Genomic DNA, 15,030 nt, shown 5'->3' with positions numbered 1-15,030 from the left:
CCTAAACGTAAAACCTAAATGTATTCTCAAATCTCCAAACCTAAACCTACACCTACTCCTAATCTCAACTCCCTAACCTAAACCTAAACCTAAACTTGAAAAACCAAACCTAAACCCGAACCCGATTTCCTAAACCTAAACCATAACCTATTCTCAATTCCCTAAAGCTATAACCTATAACCTAACTTAAACCTAAACCTATAACCAACACTTATAACTTAAACCTAAACCTATAACCTAAACCTAAAACCTAAATGTATTCTCAAATCCCTAAACCTACACCTAAACCTAATCCTAATCTCAACTCCTTAACCTAAACCTAAACTTGAAACCTCAAACCTAAACCCGAACCCGAACCGGATTTCCTAAACCTAAACCTTAACCTATTCTCAATTCCCTAAACCTTAACCTATAATCTAACTTAAACCTAAACCTATAACCTACACTTATAACCTAAACCTAAACCTATAACCTAAATGTAATCTCAAATCCCTAAACCTAAACTTACACCTAATCCTAATCTCAACTCCCTAACCTAAACCTAAACTTAAACTTTAAAACCAAAACCTAAACCCGATACCGAACCCGAATCAGAACTTGATTTCTTAAACCTAAACCTTAACCTATTCTCAATTCCCTAAAGCTATCACCTATAACCTAAACCTAAACCTATAACCTTAACCTAAACCAAAACCTATAACCTAAACATTAACCTATAACCTATAACATATAACCCATAACCTATAACCTAAACTTATAACCTATAGCCTAACCTTAATCTAAACCTAAAACCTAAACCTAAACCTATAAGTGTAGGTTATAGGTTTAGGTTTAGGTTAATGTTGTTTTTCTTTTCATTTGTCTAAATCACCTCTCATATGTTCTCTCTCTTTTCATTTATTTTTTTTTCCATACGATTGTTTGTGTTTGGATAGATGCAGTTTATGTTTGGATGAATGTAGTTTATGTCTGGATGAATTTACGTGGTTTGGGTTTAGATGGATGTGAATGTGAATATGATGAAATATATTATATAACAGGTGTATATCAGGAAGAATATGATGAATTATATTCTAACAGATGTATATCAGGAAGAATATGATGAATTATATTCTAAAAGGAAATTTAAGATGGAATATTTTAAAAAAATAAATGAGACGTTTTTTTAGCTACGAAAAGTTTCGTAGCTAAAAGTAAACTTTTATATTTTTTTAAAAAATTGTTTACAGCCATTAGCGGCGAAACTTTTCGTAGCCAAAAGTCTCTTCCACGTTTTTTAGCTACGAACATTTTCATAGCTAAAAGTATGAAAATTGTTTAACCCCTTTAGCGACAAAACTGTTCGTAGCTAAAAGTCAAGTAAACGGGCTATTATAACCTTTAGCAACGAACTATTTCGTTGCAAAAAGTATCATCAAAATTTTTCTTAAAAAATTGTTTACAGTCTTTAGCGATGAATATTTTCATCACTAAAAGTTTCATCCATGCTTTTTAGCTACGAAAATTTTCGTAGCTAAAAGTAAACCTTTCGATTTTCTTAAAAAATTGTTTACAGCATCTAGCGACGAAAATTTTCGTCGCTAAAAGCGATTTTTAGCTATGAATTTACAGTTTCGTCACTAAAAGTAAACTTTTAGCGACGAAACTTTTTTTCGTTGCTAAAAGTCACTTTTCGCAACGAAAAAAAAAATTGTCACTAAAAACCCTCTTTCTTGTAGTGCCTTCTATGCAGCTCGATACTCGATGCACCTCAAGCAGCACAATAGAGGGATTGGCTAGGGTTGTACATTGAGCCGAGTCGAGTTGAGGTGGACCAAGCTCGGCTTGGCTCGTCCATGCTATACTCGAGTTCGAGCTCGCCCTCGAGCTCAACATTGAAGCTTAGCTTGTTTGCCAAAGCTTTCGAGTCAAGCTAGTGGTTCGAGTCGAGTTGAGTTGAGTTTACCTCAATAGGGTAAGGGAAAGAAAAAGAGGGAATGGGGACGGGTAGGGTTTTTTAGTAAAAACTTTTAAGTTTTAACTTCTTTTTTTTAAAACTTTTATATATATATATATATATATAAAATATTTTTAATATTAATATAATATAATATATATATTATTAAAATATATTACTTGAGTCGAGTCGAGTCGAGTCAAGTTGAAATACACCATAGTCAAACTTGGCTTGAACTCAACTCAAGCTTTAGTAAACAAGCTTGACTCGCCTTGAGTCGGCCTTTCAAGCCGAGTCGAGCGAGCTTTTCGAGCTAGCTTGACTCGTGTACAGCCCGAGGATTGGCTACTCCTCCTTCCACCAGCCAATGGTGAATAGATGGTGCTTTGTGGACCCCATCATGATGTCTTTATTTCATCCATGTTGTCCATCTATTTTTCTAGATCATTTTATGATATTAAAGTAAAAAGAGGTATATCCCAATCTCGAGTGGACAACATTACATTAAATAGTGTTGAATGAACATTGTGTGGATCTAGTCGGATCGGATTGGTTTGGATTGACCACGATCAAAACTCGATTCGAAAACTGTCGGATCTGAATGGCCCTACTCGATATGCACCGATCCAGGCCATTGGTTCAGTTCAGAACGGGTCGGAACGGGTCTGGTCGAGTTGGATCTACCAGATCAGGTCAGACATGCCCAGCTCTAATCACAACAGATGATTCTGGCTATCCATTAGGCTAGGGCTAGTAGTGCCCGGCCCAAGTAATGTTATCCTAACCTGGCATGCTTGGCTTAATGTGTCTATGAATATCTAGTATATGGTTTGGGTGGAACCCAACTGTTGGGTCAACTGTGATATATGTGCTTTACATCTACACCGCACGTCCATCCATTTTGAAAGCTCATTTTAGGGCATGATGCCAAACATGAAGTAGATCCAAATCTTAGATGCAACAGTAGTGATTGAATCCCCATCATTAAAAACTTCATAGAGGCCACTATGGGCCATTGGAATGTTTATTTGTCATCCAACCTGTTGATAAGGTCACAAAGACCTAATGAAGAGACCACACAGATATCATTGATCCAAAACTTTGACCTAATGAAGAGACCACACTGATATCATTGATCCAAAACTTTGACCTAATGAAGAGACCACACAGATATCATTGATCCAAAACTTTTGTAGCCTATGAGAAGTTTTTAATGGTTGATTATCCCTATTTCCTATATTATGGTCCACTTTAGATTTGTATCTGCTTCATTTTTTGAATCATACCTTAAAATGAATTTTCAAGATGAATGAACTGGCTTGCTCTCTTCATCAACCCAATAATGCATTGCATAGCTTGGCCTCGCTTGTATATCAGAATTGCAACTCTTTCACCACTTGTTCCGGCACAAAATTGTCAGAATTTCTGCTGTCCACTATAATGTTAGACATCTCTCCTTGCAGTGAGCATTCAAGCATTGGCTGATTTATTTCTTTGACGTTATAGCTATAAAAGCTAGGGGTTATGGCATGTGCAACACAAGTGGAGAGAGTATGGCAAGAAAACAGAGAGAAGGATTTCAAGGTGGGCTACCATACACGCTTTTTATGTGATAGGACCCACTCGAGCTTTGGCCTCGCTTTTGGACCCACATCCTGACATGGGCCTGCACAACAAATGTATAGTATGGACGTCACAGATTCATTACTGTGCACCCGCACAGAGCCTTTAGCATATGTGCTCCCTGATGTCATGCCTTCCATGTGGCTACATGCTAGAAGAGAAGTATGGGCTACTCCCAAGAAGGAATTGAAAAGACAAATGCCCTCTGGTCGAAGGGCTACATGAAAGAAAAACTGAAGCTAGTTTTCCCTCGCAAAAATGTCCAAAAGTTGCAGCAATATAGGAAAAGGTTCTATGCGTCGAGCTCATGGGAACTTCCCATGAGCTTGAGCTGTGTGGGCCCCACTGTGATGTATGTCGAACATCAACACCGTGCATTTGATGGGTTCCCTTTAAATTATGGGATATCCCAAAAATCACCCGTATATGGAACTCAGGTGGGCCATACCATCTAAAATCATGTGAAGACATCCTAAAACATATAAAAGCACTTGGTGGGGCCCACATGAAATTTTGATGCATCTAAAACTTGGTCTAACCCCTCATCCAAGTGGGACACACATAATGGATGGGCTAGATTTGTGAACCACATCTCAGTGGGCCCAACAAATGATTATGAATGTTTTAATGGAGGGTAGCCCCTCTCAAATTTTGTATGTGGTGTGGCCCACACAAGTCACGGATTTACTTGATTTTTAAGCCCTAGGCCCACCATGGAATGGTGCATCCGATGATGGGGTAGATGTTCGACACGCATCACAGTGGGCCCACACAACTCAACCACACACACATATAAGATCCTTAATGTGAAATAGATGATCAATGGTAAAGCCCTGTAGCCTTTCAAAAATGTTGCCCACAACTATATTCATGCCAGAACTGATATTTTCTAGGATGGGGTGCTAATGTGAACCCGTTGCTGACGTTATGATTATGCGTAGTCTACAAACAGCTCGAATGACCAGTCCCTGCTCCTGCTCTTGTATTCCTTCACTTCTATTCACTGGGCCTATGGATTTAAGTAATGGTATTGGCGTGCGGTTCGCCTGGGAACGTAAACATATGCAACTCGCTCAAACTCTATCTTATTTGGTCACGTATCAATGTGGTGACCCGTTTAGTTTCGGACCAAAACCATAAGACTTGGATGATTCTGATTTTTAAAACCATGGTCTATATCGTTCTCTTACTATATTATTGTGTAGATCCCTTTGTTGGGCCCAGGTTATCCCACATGCCCAGGCAAAAGAGAAGAAAAAGAAAGAAAAATCTCTGCCTTTGGATTCTTTCATTGTTTGAATAGTTAGATGACCATCTTTATCTATCATGGTTCTTCATTGTGGCTTTTTGTGGCCCATTTCAAACTGAAATTTGTGAAAGAATCTAGATCATTGATTTGCTACTCAAATCATTCAGTTGGTGAAAGCTCCATTCACCTTTGCTTTTGGATTGTTTTCTACTAACCGTTGGAACGGAAGCCCTATTAGTCACAACCTTGAAGCAGTCTCCATAATATGGCTGGTGTAATGTGATTGGATCGCTTTAGGTTTTGTGCCCCACTATAATGGGCCTCGAGCCAAAAGACCGAACATGTCTTACGGTCCCAGCGATTTATCCCAATCATTCAATCAAGGGACCCATGATGCTTAATGTCATCTGTTGGCAACTTGATTCAAACATCCATTTGATTCGCAATAGCATGTACAAATCGGATGCTTGGCCCAATCCATCCATCATGGGTACAAATGAGTCATGACAGATGGTGATATTGATGGGCAAACGAACTATTGCCCTGGAAAGGGCTTGAGAGGTTACATAACAGAAGAGACCTCTGAGAGCTTTTTTTTGGAAAACCTCCTATAGATATCATTGCCAAAAACATTGTTGAACAAGAGGCAGAGGATGACCCCACAAAAAGACCGGGGCACCCAGCAAAGAACCGCATTCGGGCAGCACCCTGCGGCAAAATACAGGTCCGCCTATCATATCTATACAAAATTAAACTACCCAAAAAAACAAAACTACCGCCTGGGCGTGCCCAGCCCCATTTTGTCCAGACAAATGAGGCCCTTCACCTCTCGAGGAACGGAGTTAACGTTGGGAAAAAACGTGTAAGAGTGAGAAGCACTCCCGCATTTGGCCAACCTGTCAGCCGGTTCGTTGCCCTCACGCAGAATGTGCTAGAAGACTACCTCCCCCAACTGCCATCAACCCATGGATCCTGCCTATCCAATATTTCCATTTCCAACGAGGGAAGATATTATTGGTTCGGAATTGAATCGCCATCTTGGAGTCAGATTCAACAATCACTTTAGAAAAGCCCCACTCAAAACAGAGGAGAAGGCCGTCGAAAATGGCCCTGATTTCAGCCCGGGTGTTGGAAGCCATCCCGTACCCAGAACAGAAACCGAAGATGAACTCACACTTCAGGCCTCTGCAAAGACCACCTCCACCCACTAAACCCGGGTTACCCCGGGCCGATCCGTCGACATTCAACTTCACCCAATCCGACGGCGGGCTTCTCCACCTGACAATTCGAGAGTGCTGAGATGTAGCTTACGGTCCGATCGTCCGTATTCCCAAAAGATCCATAGCCCTGCTGTGCGTACCCTGAGGAGGGGAGGGAGTTGCCCATTTTTCTGAAATGATGTGAGCCCATCCTTTGATCCTTGCCACTTGTGTTTGGATAGAAGGGCAAGAACCTTCAAATTTCCTTGTTTCCTACCTCTCCAAAGCTCCCATATGATAAAAGCTGGGAGTAAATTACAAACGGTCCCAGCCTAGCCCCTAGGAGAGGGACTGCCCCACCAGTCTGTGAGCCTCTGAAGAACCGAGGAACCCCCCCAGCGAGGATTTTCCGAAAATAGCACCAAAAAGGTTCCAAACCGCTTTTGCCCAAGGGCAAAGAAGGAAGATATGAGCCACAGATTCCGACGCAGGGCCCTGTGGGGATATTTTGTCACAACAAACGCACCGAGATGCCAAATGAATGCCTTTACCTTGAACTGTATTGTCGACCAGGACCGCGCCCCTGATTGCTTTCCAGAGCAGCAAGGAGATCTTGGGGGGGAGATAAGCAGACCATACTCTTCTATGCCAGCTCACCCGAGGCCTAGGTATTCTATAGGAGAGCCAAGCCGATCTGATGGAGAAATTCCCATTGGCCTCCAATGGCCAACAGGGGGCCTCCGGGCCCTCAGATGTGCAAAATCCCCCGTGAAACGTGTAATCAATGAGATCCTGGGGGAGGAAGGAAAAAACAGCCTAAGGTGGGAGAGGCCCAACCTGTCCTAAACAGTCGCTAACTGCAAGGTCGGTAAGCCTGTTGCATTGAGTATACTGTTAGACATCTCTCCTTGCCCAGCCTGGCCCCACTAATGGGCCTACACCTGTTGCACCATCGGTTCCTGAGTAGAACCGTGTGTCTACCTCGATACCTTACGCTCCTCAATCTGCTCCTACAGATAGGTTGGAGCAGATGATACTACTGATGCAGCAGCAGCAACAGTTTTTGGCCACCATCGCAGGGGTCTTTGCCCAAAGCATGGGTGTGGCTCCGCCTGTGCAGCCTGCAAGCAATACAAGTGCTAGCGGCCTTTTTGAGCGATTCTAGTGCTTGTGGCCTCCCACCTTTGCGGGTACTCACCGACCCGAGGAGGTCGAGTATTTGCTTGACGACATCTCTAAGATGTTGAAGCAGCTGCACTGTACTGAGGCAGAGTAGGTTGAGCTAGTTACCTTCATGTTTGAGAAGGAGGACAATTTATGGTGGGACAACGTTCTCCGCACTGTTGTTGTCGGATACGTGTGGACGTGGGAGGCCTTCGAGATGCACTTCCACGAGAAATATTTTCCCCTCACGTACCACCATGAGAAGGAGAGTGAGTTCCTTCACTTCGACATGGAGGTATGATAGTGGCAGAGTACGAGAACAGGTTCACAGAGCTGGCTAGGTATGCATTGAGTATACTGTTAGACATCTCTCTTCATCACCGGCCCCACCGTCTGTCAGATTCGACCCTCCTCTGTTCGATCCGGCTCCTCCTCCGTCAGATCCAGCCCTACCCTGTCAAATCCAGCCCTCCCCACGCTCGTCCAATCTTCCCCAAGCCTGTCCGCACGTCCCTGCTACACCTGCGCACGTCCCCGCGCACGTCCGATCCCTGCTACGCCTGCATCCGCACCTACACACGTCTCTGCGCACGTCCGATCCCTGCTGCTTTCGATCCTTGCTGCACTGCTGTATCCGATCCTGCTGCATGATCTCCTGCTACAGCCGATCCCTGCTGCATTATCTCCTGCTCCATCCGATCTCTACTGCAACATCTACTACTACACCTACTGTTGCACGTCTTGCTCTGTTGATCTGTTGCTCTTTTGCTACATCTGATCCCTTTTGTTCTTTTGCTGGTTGATGTTCTGATCTTCAGCTGCAAGGTACTTTCTTCTTCAGCATCTTTTTTTTTTAAAATCTCGTCCTATCTATGGATAAAGACTCCTGTACAGAGGCCCCATGTAGTTTCGATGGCACCAACTACAATCTATGAGCCATCCACTTTCAAAGTTTTCTCAAGGGTCATGGTTTGTGAGGACTGATTGATAGATCTGTTACTGTCCCCGCTTCCACCGATGTCGACGGAATGGCTGATTGGGAAATGAAAAATGGACAGATTATTACCTGGTTTCTTGATTCCACCGATCAATCAATAGCTGTTGGCCTCACGCCACATCGTACTGGTAAGGCTATGTGGGAGCATCTCCAGACAATATATCAACAGAGTAATGCGGCTAGGTTATACCGCCTGGAACAAGATCTGGTTCACCTTACTCAGGGTGACAAAAGTATTCAATCTTTCTACTCTTCAAGGGTTACAATTTGGACAGAGATAGCTATGATGGATCTCGACTTTCCAAATGACTTTAAAATATTTCACACAATGTGCGAGAGTGCGCAAGTTCGACAGTTTCTTATGAAACTGCGTCCGAAATTTGAGCATTACAAGGCTGCTCTCCTGAACCATAGCCCAACTCTTTCAATGAATTTGGTTATTAATGATTTATTAACTGAGGAACAATGACTGCAGTTCTCTCAAGGGACATTTCAGGAACCATCTGACCTGGTACTTACTGTATCCACCTTTGCACCAAACCGTGGTTCCACTCCTTTAACTTGTTGCAGCTATAACAAAGTGGGACATATCGTCGCTCAATGCAAAGATTGGTGCGCGTATTATCGAAGGACTGGTCATGGTCTTCAAGACTGTCATTCACATGCCTACGCATCCTCATTCGGCCATGGACGTGGTGGTCGAGGTCGTGGTCATGCTCTTTCTGCTACTTCTGTGACTACTTCTTCCGAACATTCTGTTAGTGATACTGCATCCACTGGTTTTGTTGAAGGTCTTTCCTCACCTTTAACTCTTGCGATGCTCCAGCAGATCGTGCAGGCCCTTTCTGTGGCCGTATGTCAGGTATAACCATATCTTCTCCATGGTTCTTCGATTCTGGTGCTTCAAATTATATGACTGGTGATGTATCCCATCTTCACAATATTCGTCCCTACACTGGCAATCAAGCTATTTCTATTGCAGATGACACTAAACTACCAATTCAGTTCGTTGGTTCTTTAACTTTCTCTCCTTTTGACCATCGTCAGTTTACCCTTCGTAATGTGTTTCATGTTCTTAAACTCTCATCAAATTTAATTTATGTTGCTTAACTTACATCCAATGACTGCTTAGTCATATTTCTTCTAAATTATTATTTTGTGTAGGATCTGGCAACGGGGAAGGTACTTGGGAAGGGTAGGTGGCATGGATATTTGTACGTATTGGACTTTTACCCATCCGTTACTCTAGCTCGTTGTTTCTTCTCTCCCTCTTCCTCGGATATTTGTTCGGCAAATAAAATGTGGGAACTCTAGTACTTTCACCTAGGTCATCCACATTCTAATCGTTTGATTCAGCTCTTTTCTTCTGGCATGTTAGGGAATATTTCTCTTAATAAAAGTGATTTGGATTATTCTTGTTCTTTTTATTGCCTTTCAAAATGTAAGTGTATTCCCTTTCCTCTAAATACTACAAAATCATCATTTATGTTTGAACTAGTGCATACGAACGTTTGGGGCCCTTCCCCAATTATTTCTCTCTCTGGACTACAATATTATGTTATATTCATTGATGATTTCACCCATTACACCTAGATTTACTTTCTGCACTTATGTCACAGGTGTTTGAAAAATTCAAAATATTTCATTCAATGGTGAACACATAATTTCAAGTAAAAATTCAAACTCTCCGCTCTGACTCAGGGGGAGAGTATCTCTCCACAACTTTTTGTACATATCTTCAGGGTCATGAGATTATTCATCAGACCACCTGTTCTAATACTTCACAATAGAATGGGGTGGCTGAACGAAAAAATCGTCATATTATTGAAACTGTCAATACCTTAATGACAGCTATGAGGGTTCCTCGTTCCTTTTGGGCGGAAGCTATGATGCATTCAGTTTACTTGATTAATCGGTTGCCAACCACAGTCCTGAATAGTAAATCTCCCTACTTTGTTCTCACCGATTCTCTTCCTATATATTCCACATTTCGTATTTTTAGTTATGTATGTTATGTTCATCTGGCATCACGTGAACGTAACAAATTTTTTTCAAAATCAGTCAAATTTATGTACTTGGGATTTGGAGAAACTCAGAAGGGTTTTCGTTGCTATGATCCGGTCTCTCGTCATGTATGGGTATCACGACATATTATTTTTCTTGAGCATATTGTCATCCATTCATCTGTTCCTCCTTCGCCCACACTAGACTCTCCTGGTCTTACTATTTTTCCTAACATTTCGGTTGCCTCGAGTACCCCTCCTTGTCTATTGCAGGTTTATTCACGACGACCACGTACAGATCCATCACCTACTACTCTCCCTACTGTACCCGTAACTGATCCGGATCCTATCTTGGTACGTCGTTCCACTCGTGTACATCGACAGCCTGATCGCTTGATATACTCTATGTCTGCTATGAATACTACCTTGGATACTATATCTATTCCTACTTCATACCATCAGGCAGCCAGTCATGATTGCTGAAAGAAGGCTATGGCAGAAGAACTTGCAGCATTAAATAATAACCATACGTGGGACATTGTTACTCGACCTACTGGCCAACAATTAATTGATAGTAAATGGATTTATTCTGTGAAGCTCAAGTCTGACGGATCATTAGATCGATACAAAGCTCGGCTTGTCGCTCAGGGATACAAACTAAAACACAGAATTAATTATGATGAGACATTCGCTCCTGTGGCCAAAATGAAAATTGTTCGCACTCTTCTGGCAGTATCATCAATTCGCTCTTGGCCACTCACTCAGATGGACGTGAAAAATACTTTTCTTCATGGAGACCTCCAAAAAACAGTCTATTTGAAACCTCCTCCTGGATCTTTAATCTCTGCCAATAAAGTCTGTCGCCTGAAGAAAGCTCTATACGGTCTCAAACAAGCCCCTCGGGCATGATTCCAACATTTTCATAATGTTATTACAGGAGCTAGCTTTACTCAAAGTGGTCATGACACTACAAGAAATCCCTACTTTACAAATTTTCGTAGCTAAAAAGTATTAGCGACGAAAATTTTCGTCGCTAAAAAACCAACACAAAAGGTTTTTATCGACGAAAAATTTTAATCGTCGACAAAAGCAAGCTTTTTAGCAATGAATTTTTTCGTCACTAAAAAAACTTTTATCGATGAATTATTTCATCGCCAAAAAACTTTTACAAAACTTTTAGCGACAAATATTTTCGTCGCTAAAAAATAAATGTTAAACTTTTAGCGACGATAGATTTCGTTGCCAAAAAAAATTACAAAACTTTTGGCGACGAACATTTTCGTGGCTAAAAAATAAATGTTAAACTTTTATAGACAATAGTTTTCGTCGCTAAAAAATAAATGTTAAACTTTTAGCGATGATAGTTTTCGTCACTAAAAATAATTCCAAAATTTTCGTTGCTAAAAAAATACATAAAAAACTTTTATCGACGAAAATTTTCTTAAGTAAAAATATTTACAAAACTTTTACCTACGAAACTTTTCGTAGGTAAAAGTCTCTTTTTTAAAATTATAATCCAACACAAAATTCCTGATATACACCTGTTACAATAAATTTTATCATATTCATCCTGATATACACATGTTATATAATATATTTCATCATATTCACATTCACATCCATCTAAACCCAAACTAGTAAATCCATCCAAACATAAACTACATTCATCCAAACACAAACAATCTTATCTACATCACATTCATTCACGCATAAATACATATATATAAGCTTAACATCATAAACAAAAATACCCTAAACCTAAACCTTAACTTAAACCTAAAACCTAAAACCTATAACCTATAACCTAAACCTAAAACCTAAACCTTAACCTAAACCTAATCTATAACCTGTAAGTTTAGGTTTAGGAAATTGGGTTTGGGTTCGGGATCGGGTTTAGGTTTGGGTTTTCAAGTTTAGGTTTAGGTTAGGGAGTTGAGATTAGAATTAGGTATAGGTTTAGGTTTAGTGATTTGAGAATACGTTAAGGCTTAGGTTTAGGAAATCGGGTTCAAGTTATAGGTTTAGGTTTAGGTTAGGTTAGAGGTTAAGGTTTAGGAAATTGAGTTTAGGTTATAGGTTTAGGTTATAAGTTAAGGTTATAGGTTAAGGTTTAGGTTATAGGTTAAGTTTTAGGTTTAGGTTAAGGTTATATAGGTTTAGGTTATAGGTTTTGAGATTTGAGAATAGGTTTAGGTTAAGGTTATAAGTTTAGGTTTAAAAAATCGGTTTCGGGTTCGGGATCGGATTTAGGTTTGGGTTTTAGGTTAAGGTTATAAGTTTAGGTTTAGGAAATCGGGTTCGGGTTCGGGATCAGGTTTAGGTTTGGGTTTTCAAGTTTAGGTTTAGGTTTAGGTTTGGGAGTTGAGATTAGGATTAGGTGTAGGTTTAGGTTTAGGGATTTGAGAATACGTTAATTAAGGTTTAGGTTTAGCAAATCAGGTTCGGGTTATAGGTTTAGGTTTAGGTGTAATTTAGCTTTAGGGATTTGAGAATACGTTAATTAAGGTTTAAGTTTGGGAAATCAGGTTCGGGTTATAGGTTTAGGTTTAGGTTTGGTTATAGGTTAAGGTTTAGGAAATTGAGTTTAGGTTATAAGTTAAGGTTATTGGTTAAGGTTTAGGTTATAGGTTAAGTTTTAAGTTTAGGTTAAGGTTATATAGGTTTAGGTTATAGGTTTTTAGATTTGAGAATAGGTTTAGGTTAAGGTTATAAGTATAGGTTTAGGAAATCAGGTTCGGGTTCGGGTTTGAGATCGGGTTTAGATTTAGGTTTTAGGTTAAGGTTATAAGTTTAGGTTTAGGAAATCGGGTTCAGGTTCGAAATCGGGTTTAAGTTTGGGTTTTCAAGTTTAGGTTTAGGTTTAGGTTAGGGAGTTGAGATTAGGATTAGGTGTAGGTTTAGGTTTAGGGATTTGAGAATACGTTAAGATTTAGGTTTAGGAAATCGGGTTCAGGTTATAGGTTTAGGTTTAGGTTAGGTTATAGGTTAACGTTTAGGAAATTGAATTTAGGTTATAGGTTTAGGTTATAAGTTAAGGTTATAGGCTAAGGTTTGGGTTATAGGTTAAGTTTTAGGTTTAGGTTATGGTTATATAGGTTTAGGTTATAGGTTTTGAGATTTGAGAATAGGTTTGGGTTAAGGTTATAAGTTTAAGTTTAGGAAATTAGGTTCGGGTTCAGGATCGGGTTTAAGTTTGGGTTTTAGGTTAAGGTTATAAGTTTAGGTTTAGGAAATCGAGTTCGGGTTCGGGATCCGGTTTAGGTTTGGGTTTTCAAGTTTAGGTTTAGGTTTAGGTTAGGGAGTTGAGATTAGGATTAGGTGTAGGTTTCGGTTTAGGGATTTGAGAATACGTTGAGGTTTAGGTTTAGGAAGTCGGGTTCGGGTTATAAGTTTAGGTTTAGGTTAGGTTATAGGTTAAGGTTTAGGAAATTGAGTTTAGGTTATAAGTTTAGGTTATAAGTTAAGGTTATAGGTTAAGGTTTAGGTTATAGGTTAAGTTTTAGGTTTAGGTTAAGGTTATATAGGCTTAGGTTATAGGTTTTGAGATTTGAGATTAGGTTTAGGTTAAGGTTATAAGTTTAGGTTTAGGAAATCGAGTTCGGATTCGGGATCGGGTTTAGGTTTGGGTTTTAGGTTAAGGTTGTAAGTTTAGGTTTAGGAAATCGGGTTCGGGTTCGGGATCGGGTATAGGTTTGGGTTTTCAAGTTTAGGTTTAGGTTTAGGTTAGGGAGTTGAGATTAGGATTAGGTGTAGGTTTAAGTTTAGGGATTTAAGAATAAGTTAAGGTTTAGGTTTAAGAAATCGGGTTCGGGTTATAGGTTTAGGTTTAGGTTAGGTTATAGGTTAAGGTTTAGGAAATTGAGTTTAGGTTATAGGTTTAGGTTATTAGTTAAGGTTATAGGTTAAGGTTTAGGTTATAGGTTAAGTTTTAGGTTTAGGTTAAGGTTATTGGTTTAGGTTATAGGTTTTGGGATTTGAGAATAGGTTTAGGTTAAGGTTATAAGTTTAGGTTTAAGAAATTGGGTTCAGGTTCGAGATCAGGTTTAGGTTTGGGTTTTCAAGTTTAGGTTTAAGTTTAGGTTTAGGTTAAGGAGTTGAGATTAGGATTAGGTGTAGGTTTAGGTTTAGGGATTTGAGAATACGTTAATGTTTAGGTTTAGAAAATCGGGTTTGGGTTCGAGATCGGGTTTATGTTTGGGTTTTAGGTTTAGATTTAGGCTATAGGTTTATGTTATAGGTTATAAGTGTTGGTTTAGGTTTAGGTTTTAGGTTTAGGTTATAGCTTATAGGTTTAGGTTTAGGTTAAGGTTTAGGTTTAGGTTATAGTTTTTGGGATTTGAGAATAGGTCTAGGTTATAAGTATAGGTTTAGGTTTAGGTTTAGGTTTAGGTTTTATGTTTAGGTTAAGGTTATAGGTTTAGGTTATAGGTTTAGGTTTAGGTTATAAGTGTAGGTTATAAGTTTAGGTTTAGGTTAGGTTATAGGTTACGGTTTAGGGAATTGAGTTTAGGTTATATGTTAAGGTTTAGGTTTAGGTTATAGGTTTTGGGATTTGAGAATAGGTTTAGGTTAAGGTTATAAGTTTAGGTTTAGGAAATCAGGTTCGGGTTCGGGATCGGGTTTAGGTTTGGGTTTTCAAGTTTAGATTTAGGTTTAGGTTAGGGAGTTGAGATAAGGATTAGGTGTAAGTTTAGGCTTAGGTTTAGGTTTATGGATTTGAGAATACATTAAGGTTTAGGTTTAGGAAATCGGGTTCGGGTTCGAGATCGGGTTTACGTTTGGGTTTTAGGTTTAGGTTTAGGCTATAGGTTTAGGTTATAGGTTATAAGTGTAGGTTTAGGTTTAGGTTTTAGGTTATA

Source organism: Magnolia sinica, chromosome 14 (assembly GCF_029962835.1).
Source record: "Magnolia sinica isolate HGM2019 chromosome 14, MsV1, whole genome shotgun sequence".
Lineage (NCBI taxonomy): Eukaryota > Viridiplantae > Streptophyta > Magnoliopsida > Magnoliales > Magnoliaceae > Magnolia > Magnolia sinica.
This window is presented reverse-complemented; position numbering follows the sequence as displayed.